Source organism: Dromiciops gliroides, chromosome X, assembly GCF_019393635.1.
Source record: "Dromiciops gliroides isolate mDroGli1 chromosome X, mDroGli1.pri, whole genome shotgun sequence".
In the NCBI taxonomy this organism is placed as follows: domain Eukaryota; kingdom Metazoa; phylum Chordata; class Mammalia; order Microbiotheria; family Microbiotheriidae; genus Dromiciops; species Dromiciops gliroides.
Genome location: NC_057867.1, coordinates 27054842 through 27072495, shown reverse-complemented (window position 1 = coordinate 27072495; position 17654 = coordinate 27054842). Strand labels below are relative to the sequence as shown.

General features: G+C 45.9%; 1 protein-coding gene across 2 annotated transcripts in view; it reads right to left on the bottom strand.

Annotated features, from left to right (window-relative positions):
* Positions 1-16370, bottom strand: part of EDA2R (ectodysplasin A2 receptor) — a 33163-nt gene extending 16793 nt beyond the window's left edge. For both annotated transcript variants that reach the window (XM_043974548.1, XM_043974547.1), the window contains exon 1: positions 16224-16370. The gene's annotated coding sequence lies outside the window, so the exon portion shown is untranslated. The remainder of the gene's footprint in view (positions 1-16223) is intronic.
* Positions 16371-17654: the final 1284 nt, after the last annotated feature.

Genomic DNA, 17654 nt, shown 5'->3' with positions numbered 1-17654 from the left:
AAGAAAACAGAACAATTTTAACTATACCCAAGTTTGACCCTGCAGTCAGGGGAGGGTATTGGGCACAGAGAATATAACCCTAAATAAAACCCACGTGATAAATCTACCCATAGTGGTATTCCTGGAAAGGAAACACCTTCTCCCCACTGCTCTCACAGGCCCATAGATCCAGAGCTACAAAAGACCCCGAGATTCTCTGGTCCAAATTCCATGAAGAAGATGAAGAAACTGAGGCCTAACAAAATGCAGCAACATTTTAAGAGTCACATAAGTAGTAAGTGGCAAAGATAGTATTTAAATCCAGCTTGAACCACTGAACAGGCTTTCCTCCCTCCCTCCCTTCCTTCCTTCTTTCTCTTCCTCCTTCCCTCTCTTCTTTCCTTCCTTCCATCCTTCCTTCATCCCTCCCTCCCTCCTTTCCTTCTCTCCTTTCTTCATCCTTCCCTCCCTTCCTTTTTTCCTTCCTTCCTTCCTCCCTCCTTTCCTTCCTTCCCTTTCTCTCCTTCCTTCCTTCCCTCCCTTCCTTCTTCCCTTCCTTCCTTTCCTTCTTCCCTCCTTTCTTCTTTCTCTCCTCTCTCCCCTCCCTCCCTCCCTTCCTTCCTTCCTTCCTTCCTTCCTTCCTTCCTTCCTTCCTTCCTTCCTTCCTTCCTTCCTTCCTTCCTTCTCCTCATTTCACCTAAGCTGGAAGTGCATGAATTACTCATTGCTCCAATCTGATTTACTTCTCCTTAGGCAACATGGTGTCATCTCCTGCTCCTGAGGGCTTGCCATATTTATGCCAAACTTAGTACAGACACCTGATTGTCTTCGTCCATTGCAGCTTAGGACTCCTGAGCTAAAGAAATCTACCAGCCTTAGCCTTCCTGAGAGATGGGATTACACATATACTTTACTGTGCTCTGTCTATAGTTCACTTTCAAGAGCCTAGAAACATTCATCTCTTGTATAAAGTTATCAACTTCTCTTAAACTCAACTGGTGGTCCCTACACTTAACCTGAGGCTGAATGGAATCATTACCTCCATCCCCCTGCTGAAATAGAGGAAGGAAAGAGAGAAAAACTGGAAGGGAAGGGGAAGAAGGGGAGAGCAGGAGGAAGAAGAGGAGAGGGAAAGAGACACACACATAGAGGAGGTGTAAGAGGATGAAGAAAAAAGGAGAGGGAGGGGGAAGGAGAAAGAGGGAGAGAAAAAGAGGAGAGAGGGAGAGAAAGAGATTAATTCAGTCTTTTGTAGGCCTCACTCGTGACACAGGATTCAGTGCCAAAGGCTTAGAGCCAAGCTGCTGGTCTGGACAGTACCCCTATACCCTTCTCCTCCCTACAGAAATAGAAAGAGGCTTCCAGAAGCTGCCCACCAACAGTGTCCTTGGGGCGAGCTCTGGGCAGTGGTATTTGAAATCTGCAGGGTGGTGACTCCTAGCCTTTGGGAGGGGAGACACTTGATCTAGTTTGGTTTCTTAGAGGATTGTAGAGTTGGAAGGGCTTCTCAAGGCCATCTAGATCATATGGTATCTGAGCTGGAAAGGGCCTTATGGTTCAACACCCGTGTTTCACATTGTGGGCAACTTAGAAGCAGCAATGGCAGAAGATACTGGAAAGAGCCATGGACTTGCAGTTGAGCTGCCTGGGAGTGGTCTCAGCTCTGCCCCTGACTAGCTTTGGGACCACAAACAAGTCCCCTCCTCCCTCTGGGCCGCTGCTTCCTGAACTATAACATGAGGCGGCTGGAGACTTGACCTTTGAAGTCCCTTCCAACTCTGTTTTTTTTTTAATTTGTTTTTGGGGCAATGAAGGTTAAGTGACTTGCCCAGGGTCACACAGCTAGGAAGTGTCAAGTGTCTGAGGCCGGATTTGAACTCAGTTCCTCCTCAATCCAGGGCCAGTGCTTTATCCACTGCAGCGCCACCTAGGGGCCCCTTTAACTCTGAATCTATGGTCCAATGACTAAAGGATTTGTAAGAACTCTTCCATCTCTAAAGCATACTCTCCTAGGGGGCCCAGAAAGGTTCACTAACTGCCCCCAGGGCACAGAGGAAGAAGGTGGCAAAGCTGGAACTGAAATCCTAATCAGCTTTCTTTCTACAAGCCTTTCCTAAAGTTACCTGTGCCATAGAAAGTGGAGTTTTTTAATGCCACCTTCCCTTTCTCTAGCACTAAGATGCCTGAAGCACTTTCTGATTTATCATTTATGGTGGGGTTTCCTAACATTGGCACTATGAGATATTATCCTCATTTTACATAGTAGGAAACTGAGACTCTAAGGTGTAACATGACTTCTCCACAGTCATGAATCAAAGTCACTGGCAGAGCTAGGGTTTACACTGGGGTCTTATTATTTCCATTGTACTGCATCACGCAAGTTCTGGGGCTTCAGGGGTCTGAGCTCTGGGACCTTGGGCAAGTCAATTGCACTCTCAGTGCCTTGGTCTACTCATTTTGAAAATGAGGGGGAGGCAGTTAGGTGGTGCAGTGGATAGAGCACCGGCCCTGGATTCCGGAGGACCTGAGTTCAAATCCAGCCTCAGACACTTAACACTTACTACTAGCTGTGTGACCCTGGGCAAGTCACTTAACCCTAATTGCCTCACAAAAAAAAAAAGAAAATGAGGGGACGGGGGACGGGGAGGGGGGGCAGCTAGGTGGTGCCACAGCGAATAAAGCACCAGCCCTGGATTCAAGAGGACCTGAGTTCAAACCCGGCCTCAGAAGCTTGACATTTACTAGCTGTGTGGCCCTGGGCAAGTCACTTAACCCTCATTGCCCTGCCAAAAAAAAAAAGGAAAATAAGGGGACTGGATGAGATGGCCTCTGATGTCCCTTCCAGCTCAAGAGCTAGGATCCTTCAAGAACTAGCTATACAATATATAGGCTCCTTGTTGTTGTTGCTATTCAGTCGTGTCCAACTTTTTGTGACCCTGTGGACCATAGCTCATCAGTACTGTCCATGGGATTTTCTTGGCAATGATATGGGAGTGGTTTGCCATTTCTGTCTCAAGGGGATTAAGGCAAATTGAGTTAAGCAACTTGCTCAGTCACACAGCAAGTAAGTGTCTGAGGCTGGATTTGAACTCAGGTCTTCCTGACTCCAGACCCTGTACTCTATCCACTGAGCCATCTACTTGCCTATAGGTTCCTAGAGCTGCCCAACAAGTGGGCCATTATTTCCCCAAATCAATGTCTGATGACTATTCCTTGGGAACAAGAGAAGCCCCTCAGTCAGCCTCACCTAAGACTACATAACAATCTAGACTCAGGCAAAGGAAAAATGCAAAGCAAAATGAAAATCAAAATGACCTGAGGTGCCAGGAAGGCAAGTGTTAGCAACGATCTCAGACCCTGGTGCTATCCCTGCTGGGAATCTCCCTACTTATCTTTCCCCCTTCTCCTTCCCAAGAATGTTCCCCAAGAGTGGCATCTCCCTCCAGACCAAGAGCTCTCTTCTCTTCTATCTCACTCAGAATTTTGACCACATGAGCCATTGTTCAGTTATGCTTTACTTAGAATAATTAATCAGGGGCAGCAGTGGATAAAGCACCGGCCCTGGATTCAGGAGGACCTGAGTTCAAAACCAGCCTCAGACGCTTGACACTTACTAGCTGTGTGACCCTGGGCAAGTCACTTAACCCTCACTGCCCTACCAAAAAAAGTATTTGGTGACTTGAGGGGGGGATCATCTACAAAATAGACTAATTAATCACAGAAAGTTAGAGCTGGGAGAGACCTTGGAAATCATCCAGCTCCACCTCCTCTGTTGTCAGATGGAGACACTGAGGCCAGAGAAGGGAAGCAACTCTGCCACAGTTATATGACTAATTAATGGAAACCACCTGGTGTAGTGGATAGAGTGGTGGCCTTGGAGTCAAGGAGATCTGGGTTGGAATTCTGGCTTTGACGCAATAGCTGTGTGATCCGGGGCAGGCCACTTAACTTCTCTGAGACTCAGTCTAAATAACATCTGTAAGATGGGGATGATAATAATAGCACCTGCCTCATAAGGTTGCTGGGCAGATCAAATGAGATGACATGTAAAGTTGTATAGAAATGTCAGCCAGCATTATTAATGGCAGAGCTTTTGGGAGGAAGGCCAAGTCAGATGTAAAAAATCCTGCTCTAAAGTGAGCAACAGTATATTAGGTGGGGCAGGGGTGTGGAAGCCAACTCTGATCTTCCCTGAGAACTGATTGGTTAGTTTTCTGTGGGAGCATTTACACCTTAGAAATTGGGAAACACTACAAATTAGGGCTTGGCTGATTGTTTCATTGATTGTCAATAAAGATTAAACTTAAAAGTATGTTGTGTATATATTTCTCTCCCTGGAGAGCTGATTGTTAGTTTGCCAGCAATCCCCTGATTAGAACCCTGGTTTCTCTTAAAAGAGTTTTTAAAAGCAGGAAAGAGGGGGGCGGCTAGGTGGTGCAGTGGATAAAGCACCGGCCCTGGATTCAGGAGTACCTGAGTTCAAATCCGGCCTCAGACACTTGACACTTACTAGCTGTGTGACCCTGGGCAAGTCACTTAACCCCTATTGCCCCGCAAAAAAAAAAAATTAAAAAAAAAATAAAAGCAGGAAAGATATAGCAGAAAGAACAGTGGCATAGGAGTCAGGTGATCTGGAATTCAATTTTAGTTCTGTTGCCAAGTAGCTGTGTGACCTTTGGCAAGGAAACTCACCTCTCTGGGCCTCAGTGTCTTTGTGTGGAGTAGGCAGCATGGCCTAGTGGAAAAGGACCCTGGCTCTGTGGCTCACTACCTGCATGACTTTGGGTAAGTCACTTCATCATCCTATGTCTTTTTGCTTCTCAGTAAAATAAAGAGGTAGGGGAAAGGTAGGTGATCTCAGAAGGTGGTACCTTCCAGCTCTGACAGTCTATTAAATCTCTGAATAATTTTGTTGGGAGCATTTCACAGACAAGCCAACTCTTTCAGCCAAAAAAAATTAATGGAGACAATAAAGAAATTCAACAAAGTCACCGAATACAAGATTAGGCCACAAAACATCATTAGTATTCTTATTTACTATCGATAAAGATCAAGGAAACATAAAAATGAAACCCCATTTACAACCACAACAAAACCCATCAAATACTTGGGAAATAACTGACCTAGAAATACACAGGAATTGGTTTTTTTTTTTTTTTAAAAAAAGGGCAACTATAAACCTAGAAAGACTGAAATGAAGTAGGACTTAAATAACGTGAGGGACATTCAACATTCATAGACAGGCTGAATTACTATGGGAAAAAGGATAATGCACCTTGCTCAAATTCTTTAATGTTTAATTCAACACCAATCAAAATACCAAGGATTTTCTTTATAAAATTAGATGATGGAGTCTTCTTTGGGGGGATTGGATTTGTGATTTCACCAGTAAAGGGAACTGTCAGGGACTCTGGCCACTGACAGAGTCAAAATTCAGCCTGGCCCATGATTCCAAATCCAGAGATTCCCCCACATCCCCCTGCCACATGACCTGCATTTCTGTAGATCCAATCCCATCGTATTCAACAAGCATATACTAAGTGTCTACTGTGTGCCAGACACTGGAAATAAAAAGGCAAAACAATGAAATAGTCCCTGCCCACAAAGGGACTATTATAGGAAAAAACAGACATAATTGCAAAATATAAACAAAAAAATAGAAAATATTTGGGAGGGAGGGATGCCCCAAATTGGAAGGTTCAGCAGACCTCAGATGAGGAAAGTCAAGTCCAGAGACAAGTAACTTATTTGAGGTCACACAAATAGGACTAGAACCTAGATTTCTGAACTGGAGGTCCAAGGCTCTCTTTGTAACATCACAAAACCAGTAACTTTCTATGTTAGAATTCTCTTTCCACGCGTCACATCCTCCTATAGACTATAAGCTCCATGAGGACAGTGAGCAGCATAGCTTACTGATACGCTGTCTCTCTCAGCACCCTGGACAGCACTCTGCACAGACCAGGTGCTTAATAACTGTTGACTAAGCCAAGAGTAAGGGTTTGGAACCTAAGGACCTAGATTCAAATTCTGATTTTGTTTATTGCTGTGCAGCTTCTGGCAAGCCGCTATCCTTCTCTGGGCCTCAGTGTCCTCCTTTGTAAAATGAGGCATCTGGAGTAGAGCAGGAGTTTTTAAACCTTTTCCTTGGTATCATGGTCTGGTAAAGTCTCTAGATCCCTTGTGAGAATGATTTTTTTTTTCAGTGCATAAAATAAAATATACAGTATTGTAAAGGAATCTCTCTCTCTCTCTCTCTCTCTCTCTCTCTCTCTCTCTCTCTCTCTCTCTCTCTCTCTCTCTCTCCCCATATATATATATTTAAAGTTCAAGGATCCCAGGTCCAGAATTCTTGGTCCACACAATTTCCAAGGTCCCTCTCTCCTCTAAATCCTATGATATCAAGTCCAAACTTCTTTCCACATGAAATGCCCTACTGGTCCAGCAGTGGCAATGCAGTCATCTGGGCCACCCCCCCCCAACTCAACCCCACCCCTGCCCCCAGCCTCAGTCTGTTCTCAGTTTGCTGCATGCCTAGGGGGTGAAGCACTTTGTCTATCCCAAGCAGAGGGTGGGATGACAGGTCTAAATTAAGCCCCCATGCCTAAAGGAAGATATTTGCTTTTCCTGGACAGTACACTTGGTGGGGATTAAAACAGGCGTGGAAAACAACACCCAAGGTAGCAGCCCTGTACCCAGCCCATCATTGCCCAATTCCTCAACCACTTTCATTCTTTCCCTCCCTCAAGCCCAAGAGTTTTTGCATGTCTTCTTGCAAAATCAAAGGGGAGAGGCAGGACCCAAGGATCCCTCTTGTGGGCTGCATAGGGCCTTTGGCCCTTCCAGATGTGGGTATTCTGATCCCCCATGCAATTCATGAAGTTGGTTTTGACACTTGGACAAGGTGTCCTATTCTCCTTTGCTGGGCCAAGACCGTTTCTCCCATTAACACCATCCCCATCCCCATGGTGACAATTGCCAGCCTGTATCAGGGTGTAATCTTAGCAGCATGGTGGAAAGAGCACTGAATTTCTTGCCAGGAGATATGGATTTTGACAAATGGTTTCCTAGATGTCAGATAGGCCAAGTCACTTGAATTCTCCGGGCCTGTTTCCTCTTTGATAAAAAGAGAGGGCTTGACAAGAACAGTGTTTCCCAAACTAAGCTACCTTATGCATGGGGGGGGGGGGAGAACTAAATTCTTATGAGGAAGTAGAAAGAATAAAGGACTGGGAGGCTAGATAGAGATCCTGATAGGGAAATGAAGTGACATGGCTACCCGTTAACTAGGGAGTGACTAGAGCTGGGCCTCATGCTTCTGACAGCAAGCATCCAAGGCCACTGCATTTTCCAGGACACCACTGGGCACTGTGTGACTGTGGAGAAGTTGCTTCACCTCTCTGAGGCTCAGCTCCCTCTAGAAAGTGGGGTATATGCTTAAGTTTCTCTGTCACCAGGTTGCCAGGAGGAAATTGTTTTGTAAATTGCAGAGCACTAGAGAAATGTGAGTTATCCATCTACTTTAGACTGCTTTGGCCTTTGAAAGCTTGAGAACAAAGGCAGAAAAAAATGAAACATCTTTTTCTTTCTTTTTTTTTTTTGGCTGTTTGTTTTCAGGGTTACAGGTTTCAAGTAGAAAAGTTGGCAAAAGTTTGCACTAGTCTATTGCTAAGCCAGGAGTGGGCAGTTGGAAAATGGTCTCTGATGGACTTTTTACATGGCTTCTAATACCCTCTCAGTGATTTAACTCCTACCTACCCTTTGCTTTCTGGTATTATTGCTCCACTTCACATATTTCTACATTTTAGTCACATTGGGCTGCTGCTTGGTGCACACAACATTCCATATCCTCAATTTGGGTCTTTGTTTAAAAGACACACCCTGAGTCCCCACCCCCCACCCCAATGTCTGGAACACACTCCCTCCTCCTCCTCCTCTTCCTCCTCCCCCTCTTCTCCTTTCTCCTCCCCCCCTCCTCCTCTCGGTCTCTTTGAAAACCACAGCTCCGGAGGTGTGTCCTCAAAAAGACTCAGATTTCCCAAATTGTTACAGCCTTCCAGCCTCTAGAATCCACTTCGTATTTGCTTATTCACAGACTTATTGTATTCCACCCCTAGCCAGAGAAAGTAAACTCCTAGAAAGCAGGAAGCGGGTTTGTTTTGTTTTGTTTTTGCTTTTGTCTTTTTTTTCCTTCAACACCAAGCCTTCCACAGAGTCTGGCACATAGTAGGTGTTTGGAAATTCTTGTTGACTTATGGAGAGGCGCCAGGTTTCCAAGGGGCAAAATGAGGACCTGGGAGGTGGTGGTATGGTTTTCTCTTTTATATGGGAAATGTTAATCTGGATAAATCACAATAAAAATGTGGATTTCCATTTTGCCCGTAGGGAGGTACATAAGAAAGCTAAAGAGAGGAAAGAAGAAAGGAGAGAGAAAAAGAGCAAGGGAGAGCGGGAGCGAGAGAGAGAGAGAGAGCGCAACACTGTAATTTTTCTGTGTCTGGCCCAGCTCTTGAGGAGCGTTTCAGAGTCCCTCTATTTCCCAAAGTGACAGCGGAGTTTTAACTGAGTGCCAGTGGGAAGCCTTAGGTTGAATATTCCAAAATCAGTTCCCTAGCATAGCATTCTTGAGGGACCCTCACCCAATTACCACCCAATTTCTGCCAGCAGCTCCTCACAGCAGCAGGGCAGTCAGCTCCAGTAAGATGCCAAAGTGCCAAGGACCCTTATTAAAAACAGTCAGGGCACCAGGAGGAGCCGGCTCTCTCAGCCCAGCCACAAGCAGATGCTTGTCATATGGTTTAAATTCCTTATACTTACACACATACACACACACACACACACACACACACACACACACACACACACACACGCTAAACCTCAAAAGACAAACACAACATGAGCTTATGAGGAGAGTGGGAGAAAAAGCAAAAACTATAAATATTTGGGTTGAATCTGGCAACTGCTGAGAAGAAATTCTCTCTAAGTGAGAGAAAGTGAAATTTCCTAGCCTGGGACATAGGGACATCATTAATAAAAGCAACTAGATCAAGTATCGGGCAGTGAAAGACACTCATCTTTGAGATGACTGTCAAGGAGGAAATCATTCCTTTAATGACTGTTGAACCCACATCCCCAGAGGGAGCAAAGACAGGCACAAGGAGTCTGGAAGTTCTCTTGCCCCTATTCTGCCTCATTAGAATGAGATAGGGCATAGTATCTCCACATGCTATGGACTCCTTGGTTTGAACTGCTGCCTTCAGAGCTGGCAAAGTGGAAAGAGCACTGGTTCTAGAGTAAGAGGACCTGGGATCAAATCCCATTTCTGTTGCTTCCTATTTGTGACCTTGGACAAGTCCTTTCTCCTCCCTGGGCTTCAGTTTCCTCATGTGTAAAGAGAGAAGCTAGATGGCATTCCAGCATAAGATCTAGGACCCTATGGGTGACCTTGGACAATTCATTTCATTGCCCTGCGCCTAAGTGTCTTCCTCCCTCCCTTCCCCTCACATTTTCTCTAACTTCTCCCCCATGCCTGGATGCTGTCCCTCCTCAGCTCTAACTACTGATCTCCCTGGCTTTCCTGAAGTCCCAATTAAAATCCTACCATCTACATGAAGCCTTCCTCAGACCTTCATTCTAGAGCCTTCCCTCAGTTTATTATTTCCTATTTCTCCTCTATAAAGCTTGTTTGAACACATTTACTTGCCAATTGCCCCCCACCACAATTTGATTGTAAGCCTTAAGAGCAGGGATTGTATTTTGCCTCTTTTTATATCCCCAGGGTTTAATACAGTGCCCTGGCAGGAGACACAGTTGTAAATGACTATAGTAATGTACTGTTTGATAAACCCAAAGACTCCCGCTTCTGGGATAGAAACTCAGTATTTGACAAAAACTGCTGGGAAAACTGGAAGATAGTATGGCACAAACTAGGCATAGACCAACATCTTACACCTTATACAAAAATAAGATCAAAATGGGTTCAAGATTGATACCATAGATAAATTAACAGATGAAGGAATAGTTTACCTCTCAGATCTATGGAGAGGAAAACAATTTATATCCAAATGAGAGATAGAGAATATTATGAAAAGCAAGATGGAAGACTTTGATTACATTAAATTGAAGAGCTTTTGTACAAACAAAAGCAATGCAGCCAAAATTAGAAGGGAGGCAGAAAACTGGGAAACAATTTTTACAGCCAGCATTTCTGATGAAGGCCTCATTTTAAAAATATATAGGGAAGTAAATCAAATTTATAAGAATCCAAGTCATTCCTCAATTGAGAAATGGTCAAAGGATATGAACAGGCAGCTTTCTGATGAAGAAATCAAAGCTATCTATTGCCATATGAAAAAAATGCTCTAAATCACTATTGGTAAGAGAAATGCAACTTAAAACAACTTTGAGGTACCACCTGACACCTATCAGATTGGCTAATATGAAAAAAAGAAAATAATAAATGTTGGAGAAGCTGTGGAAAAATTGGAACACTAATGCATTGTTGGTGGAGCTGTGAAGTGATCCAACCATTCTGGAGAGCAATTTGGAACTACGCCCAAAGGGCTATGGGACTGTTCATAGCCTTTGACCCACTGGTGCCACTGCTAGGTCTGTATCCCAAAGAAACCATAGAAAAGGCAAAAGGACCCACATGTACAAAAATATTTATAGCAGCTCTCTTTGTGGTGGCAAAGAATTGGAAATTGAGGGAATGCCCATCAATAGGGGAATGGCTTAACAAATTGTGGTATATAAATGTAATGGAACGATGAGCAGGAGGAGAAACATGGAAGGACTTACATGAACTGATGCTGACTGAGAGGAGCAGAACCAGGAGAACATTGTACACAGTAACAGCAACATTGTGTGATGAACAATGGGGATAGACTTGGCTGTTCTCAGCAGTGCAACAATCCAAAACAGTTTCAAATAACTCATGATAGAAAATATTCTCGACATCCAGAAAAAAGAACTGTGAATTATGAATGCAGATTAAATCATACTGTTTCTACTTTTGGACTGTTTTTTTTTCCTTCTTGTTTGAGATTTTCTTTTGTGCTCTGATTCTTCTTTCACAAGATGACTAATGTAGAAATGTTTGATATGACTGTACATATACAACCTATATCATACTGCTCTCCATCCTGGGGAGGAGGGAAGGAAGGAGGGGGGTGGGAGAAAAGAAAAATTTGGAACTAAAAATCCAGTGTAAACAAATGTTGAAAACTATATATGTAATATGTAACTGATAAATAATAAAATGAAATTTTTTAAATAGCAGTGCCTAGCCCATAGTAGGCACTCAACAAATGTTTATTGATTGACTATATCACCTCTGAGGTTCCTCTGATCTATGATACTATTATAGTTGATGGGAATAATTAATGAGTTGTTTGTAGTGGTGGTTTTTTGTTTTAGTCAGACCTCAGATTTCACGTGAGCAGGAATGCAGAGCTGCCTGGGGGGGCTGAGGTTAAGTGACTTTCCCAGGGTCACTCAGCCAGAATGTATCATTGATGAGATTTGAAATCAGGATTTCTGGAGTCCCAGGCCATCTTTACATCCATACTCTAACGCAAGAATAATAAGAGGTGGGGCAGCTAGGTGGCACAGTGGATAAAGCACCGGCCCTGGATTCAGGAGTACCTGAGTTCAAATCCGGCCTCAGACACTTAACACTTACTAGCTGTGTGACCCTGGGCAAGTCACTTAACCCCCATTGCCTCAATTAAAAAAAATAATAAGAGGCAGCTATGCCACACTGGATAGATCCCTGGGCCAGGAGTCAGGAATACCTGAGTTCAAATCCTGCCTCAGACAGGTAATAACTGTGAATTTGGACAAATCACTTCACCTCTTTCCTCAATTGTAAAAAGGGGAATAAGAAAACCCACCTTAAAGAGTTGTTGTGAGAATCAAATGAGCCTGTCTTCCCCCCTGCCCCGACTCTCTGTGGATCTATATCTACACACACATATACAACATTTATACTCTATATACATATATAATACTTCTTTGCAAACCTAAAAGGACTACACACATGCTATTATTGTTGTTGTTATCATTATTATAGGACATTTTTAGTGCATTCATTGATGGAGCATTTTTTTCCTAACAACCAGTGGAGGGGTATAAGTTTGATTATGGCCATTTTACAGATAAGGAAACTGAGGTTCCAAGAAGGTGAGCTGCCCAATGTCACTTAGGCCAAGCCAGGACTCCATCCCAGATTACTTGACTCCAAATCTAGTGCTCTTTCCATTAAATTACATGGCCATTCCCTACTACTGAACTCAACCAACAATTCCCACACCTCAGTGGATCTGGGAAGAGCCGCAGAGAGCAGGAGGGTGGTTTTCCCTCTTTGTATAGGCGAAGAGTCTGCAGTTCAGGTACTCGCCCATGGTCAGACAGATAGGATTAGAACCCAGTTTTGCCTCCACAGCCACAGAACTTGCCAATAGAGCACCCTGCCCTCCATCAGATCAAGAATAGCAGCTCAATGAAGAGCTCTGATTATTGGGGGCACAGGGAAGACTTTTGAGTACTGGAAGACATGGCCTTTTGGGTGATTAAGTCATTTTGTGACCTCTAAGCAGAGCCCCCTTCCTCCTCCAGTCCTTTTAGCTCAGAGTTTGCCTGCCTACACAGTGAAGGTCCAGATTCAATCCTAAGATCTCTTTATATCCATCCGTGATTCAATAATTCTATGACTCCTCCAGAGGTTGGGAATTGGGTAGATGTTTTTTGGAGTGCCTTGGCCCTGGGCTTTACATTTTTGTTTCTGTTCATTTTTTTGGGGGGGGGAGGGAATCACCACCATTCTTTTTTAATTTTTTTTTTGTTTTTTTTTTTTTTTGCAGGGCAATGAGGGTTAAGTGACTTGCCCAGGGTCACACAGCTAGTTAAGTGTCAAGTGTCTGAGGTTGGATTTGAACTCAGGTCCTCCTGAATCCAGGGCCGGTGCTCTACCCACTGCGCCACCTAGCTGCCCCTCACCACCATTCTTGTCACCCAAGCTGGCCCTTTCCCCTATAAGCTTGCAGACTTCACTGAACCTGGGCCTTGGAGGTCCCAGAAGTTCTAGGGTGAAATACCACTCCTGGAATAAAGAAAGCCAGTCCAAAGGTTCTCAGCAGAGCTCTGGACTGCAGCTTATCACATATCACAGACCTCACCGGGCCTCTGGAGCACTGTAAGCTCCCCATCATAGGGTTTAGAGCTGGAAAGGACTTTAGAGTAGGCCTCTACTCTGCTAAATACAAGCCTTCATCACCCTCTGGCCTAGAATATTTATCAGAGCAGTCACCCTGCCCTTTCTCCTCTCTGGTTTCCACCTCACCGCCAGTCCATCCCTCACCAAGCAGATCCATTCATCTTCCTTAAGTTCCTCTACTCCGAGCCGGTTCCTATTGGTTCTGGGTAAAAATGCAAACTCCTTCTCCTGGTAATTAAGGCCCCCCCCAAATCTGGCTCCAAACTTCCCTACTAACTTTGTTGTCCATGATCGCTTTTTACATGCTCCAGTCAAGCTGGAATTCTTGAGAACTGACCCTATAGGCAGTTGGCTGGGTAGTATGTAGAGTCTAGTTCTCTATGCATTACCCAGACTGGCTAGATTTGTCTCTGTCTCCCTTCCCCCTCCCCTCCTTCCTTCTCCTCTCTTCCCCTCCTCTCCTCCCTTTTCCTCTTCCCTCCCCTCCTCTTTCCCTTCTTCTCCTCTCTTTCCTTCTCTTCTTCTCTCCTCCCTTCTCCTCTTCCTTCCCCTCCCCTCCTTCCTTTTCCTCTCCTTCCTTCCCTTCTCCCCTCCTCTCTTTTTTTTCCTCTCTCTATCTCTGCCTCTATTTCTTTTCTGGACCACGGATGGCAAACAGTGAGCTGCTATAATAAGAAGAGAAACTAGGGACCTGGGTGTACCTTAAGAAATGGGATAATAGAGGGCAGCTAGGTGGCACCGGCCCTGGATTCAGGAGGACCTGAGTTCAAACCCGGCCTCAGACACTTGACACTTACTAGCTGTGTGACCCTGGGCAAGTCACTTAACCCTCATTGCCCCCACCAAAAAAATTTTAAAGAAAAAAGAATTGGGATAATAACCACTCTGTGTGAGTTTCTAGCCACTGGATGGCTTGGGATTCTAATGACCCTCTTCAAAGACTTCTGTTTTCTTCCCAGAATTTCTCTTTTTTCAAAGAGAAGCCCAACACATTTGTAGCTGTTTATCCCCATCCCTAAAGGAAGAGGACATTAGACAAGACAGGCTTTTCTTCCTAAAGTAGAGAAAGATAAGCCATGGTTTAGGGATTTGGGGAGCTGAGATTGAGTTCTGAAGCATAATTTAGTCCTAGTCATGGATTAAAAGTGCCATTAAGTGATGTGTGAGTGAGAGAAGGCAACCCTACCTAAGAGGCCTTTAGTCTGGTAGTCTTTGGTAGCTTTGGAGTGTGAAGATCTAGGGATAGCATTCCTTGCTCTAACTCTTTTTTTTTTTTTTTTAGCGAGGCAATTGGGGTTAAGTGACTTGCCCAGGGTCACACAGCTAAGCTAGTAAGTGTTAAGTGTCTAAGGCTGGATTTGAACTCAGGTACTCCTGACTCTAGGGCCGGTGCTCTATCCACTGTGCCACCTAGCTGTCCCTCTTGCTCTAACTCTTACTAGCTGTGTCACCTTGAGAAAGTTACTCAACATCTCTGGGCCTCAGTACCCTCTTCTGTAAAATGAAGGGGCTTGGTGAAATGATGGCTAAGCTTCCTGCCACCTCTAAATCCTGTTCCTAAGATTATAGCTCGAGAGAGATGCCACCCCTCCTTGCCAACCAATCCCACTTGAGATGGCTCTGTGGGTAACACCTGTCTAGGGCCAGGCAGCTTTGCTTTCCAAAGCCTGACAGCTGCCTGGCCCAGGTCAGCGTCGGAAGAGGGGGGAGGGGGATGAGAGAGGATCAAAATATCACCCTTGCCCAGCCTTGCACAGAGAGAGAGAGAGAGAGAGAGAGAGAGAGAGAGAGAGAGAGAGAGAGAGAGAGAGAGAGGGAGGGAGAGAGGGAGAGAGAGAGCAAGTGAAACTTAGCCAAGAGAAAGAGAAAACAGCCAGCAAGTGGAGAGCCCCCAGACAGCAACAAGCCCTGACTTGTCTAGAGGCCCACGTGGGCGGCCAGAAAGCTCAGCTTCCCCTCAGGATGCCGGGGATGCTTGGCCCACCCTTGCCTCCCTTCAGCTCCATCCCAGCTCCCAGGCCCGCCTCCAGCCTCGCCATCTCCCCGCCCCATCCCGCCTCAATCCAGTGCCAACCCTCCCCACCCCCTCAGGCCTCCCAGAGGCTGGGATGCTTAAGGATGAGGGATGCGCCCAGGCATGTTCCCAAGAGCACTCCTTTTGCAGCCTCGGGGTCATGGAGTCACAGAATGTCAGAGCTGGGGGGAACTTTGGAAAACCCAATGGGAGATCTAGAAAGGGACCTTGGGCCCTAGAATATTAGGCAGAGAGAAGGGGCCTTGGGCCCTAGATTGTTATGATACTGGAAATCACAGAGAGAAGGGACCTTGGGCCCTTGATCGTTATGATACCGGACATCACAGAGAAAAGGGATCTTGGGCCTTGGAATGTTAGGACACCAGACATCAAAGAGAGAGGGGACCTTGGGCCCTTGATCGTTAAGATACTGGACATCACAGAGAGAGAGGACCTTGGGCCTTGGAATGTTAGGACGCAGAATGTTAAAAGGCCTAGTGTCACAGCTGGAAGGGACATTCAAACACAGAATGCTTAATTTGGAAGGGGACCTTAGAAAGCTTGAACTTTGGGGATGCTTAGAATGTGGGTCTCAACTAGAAGGCTCTTACAGATCCTTTATTCCAAAGCCATCATTTCCAAAAGAGGAAACTGAGGCCCGGGGAAGGAAAATGACTTGCCTTGGGTCACAAAGGCAGGGGTCGAGTCCTCCTCCCCACCCCCACCCCCACCCGCGAACTCGTTCGGCCACAGCTGCCGAGGCGGCTCAGGGCGAGACAATAGCCTACCCTTTCCTCCCCATTCAGTCGGAGCCTTCCAAATGGGACTGGGGCTGGGGCTGGGAGACGGCACGAAAGCATCCTCCTTTCCAGGTCCCTAACACGTCTAAGGAAGGCAACCAGCCCAGAAGGCCCCCCCTTCACCCCACCCCACCTCCAAAGGCCAAGCGTAATTCCAGCCGTCCACCCACTCCCCTCCCGGGGCAGTCACCACACCTGCCTGTCCCCTCCCTACCAGTCTAGGAGGTGGTGGCAGCGGCGGCTGAGTCAGGCAGGATCTGCAGTCAGGCTGTCGGGCAGACCAGCGGGCAGATGGACAGACAGGCAAGCAGGCAGGCAGGAAGGCAGGCGGGTGGACCCCTACCCCGCCCAGCTCCCAGTTTGCCCCCTCACACACTCAACTGGCAGGGGATAGAGACTTCAGCAGTCAAATATCCGATTGACTCATCCACGTGTAGCCCCAGCCTCCAGCCCCGCCCTGGCCCAGTCCAGGCCCTGCCCCAGAACCATTGGTCCTCTCCCTTTACTTGGGAGGGGCTATCCAAAACAGGTCCCCGCCCCTTCTCTCCAAGTGGGCGTGACCCATGGGCTGGGTAAACACTGTGAGCTTCCAGCTGAAGCTGAATGAGCGATGGAAATGTTTGGGAAGGCATCCAAGGCCTACATAGGTCATGTCATGTCTCAGCTGTGACCTCGATGAAGAGGCACTCTGGGAGTTTATGAAAAAAGAGACAAGGGAAAATCCGTGACAAAGACAGACTGACCAACAAAATCGACTGACTGGTCAAGAATTTCAAGGCCTAGGGACCTTGGAGGAGTATTAGAACTAGGAAACTTTGTGGTATATGGTGGAAAGAGCAATGATTCTATAGAACCAGATCACCTGCTTTGAATTCTGGCTCAGTTACCTATCACCTGTGTGACTTTGGGCAAGACACTCCCCTTGACCTCAGTTTCCCCATCTGGAAAATGGGAAGGTTGGGCTGGATGGGCTGTAAGATTCCTTCTAGCTTTAAATCTCTGAGTTTTACAGTCTGTCAGAGCTAGAAGAGACCTTAGATCAGAGAATGTCAGAGCTGGCAGGGACCTTAGCACCAGGCCGTTAGAGCTCAGCATCTGTACTTATGGTGCCTTAGAATAGGGTCTAGAGTATCCAAGGACTAGGTGGAATGGAAGATCTGGGGTACCTGAGGACCAGACAGGGACCAGTCATGTAGAAGACACGAATGTTTATTGAATTGAACTGAACATTTACCAGATTGTGAATTCTATGTTAACCCCAGAGTGCCTGCTCCCCCCACTTATGGGTGGCTCACATAAACTGCCTGAATCTAGTCCCGAGGACTGACACAAGAGGCTCACTGTCTCTTTGGCATATTGCCCCGACATGAAATGATTCCAGGAAGACTTAACTATAGCTTGAGTCTAGGTTTCCCCAAACATGGATAACAGGGTCCCAGTTCCTAGAAATGTGCCCAAGCTAGCTATCAATGCATTTTGCTAGGAAAGCCTTCATTTTGCTGGGCAGAAGATTCAAAAGACACATGGGGGTTCGTAAACAGATATGAAAACATATAAAGCACTCAAATCACCCCTCGGTTCCCCTCAGAGGAAAACTGAACTCCAGAGTTGTCATTGAGTCAACCCTTAGACAACAGAAGGTTGT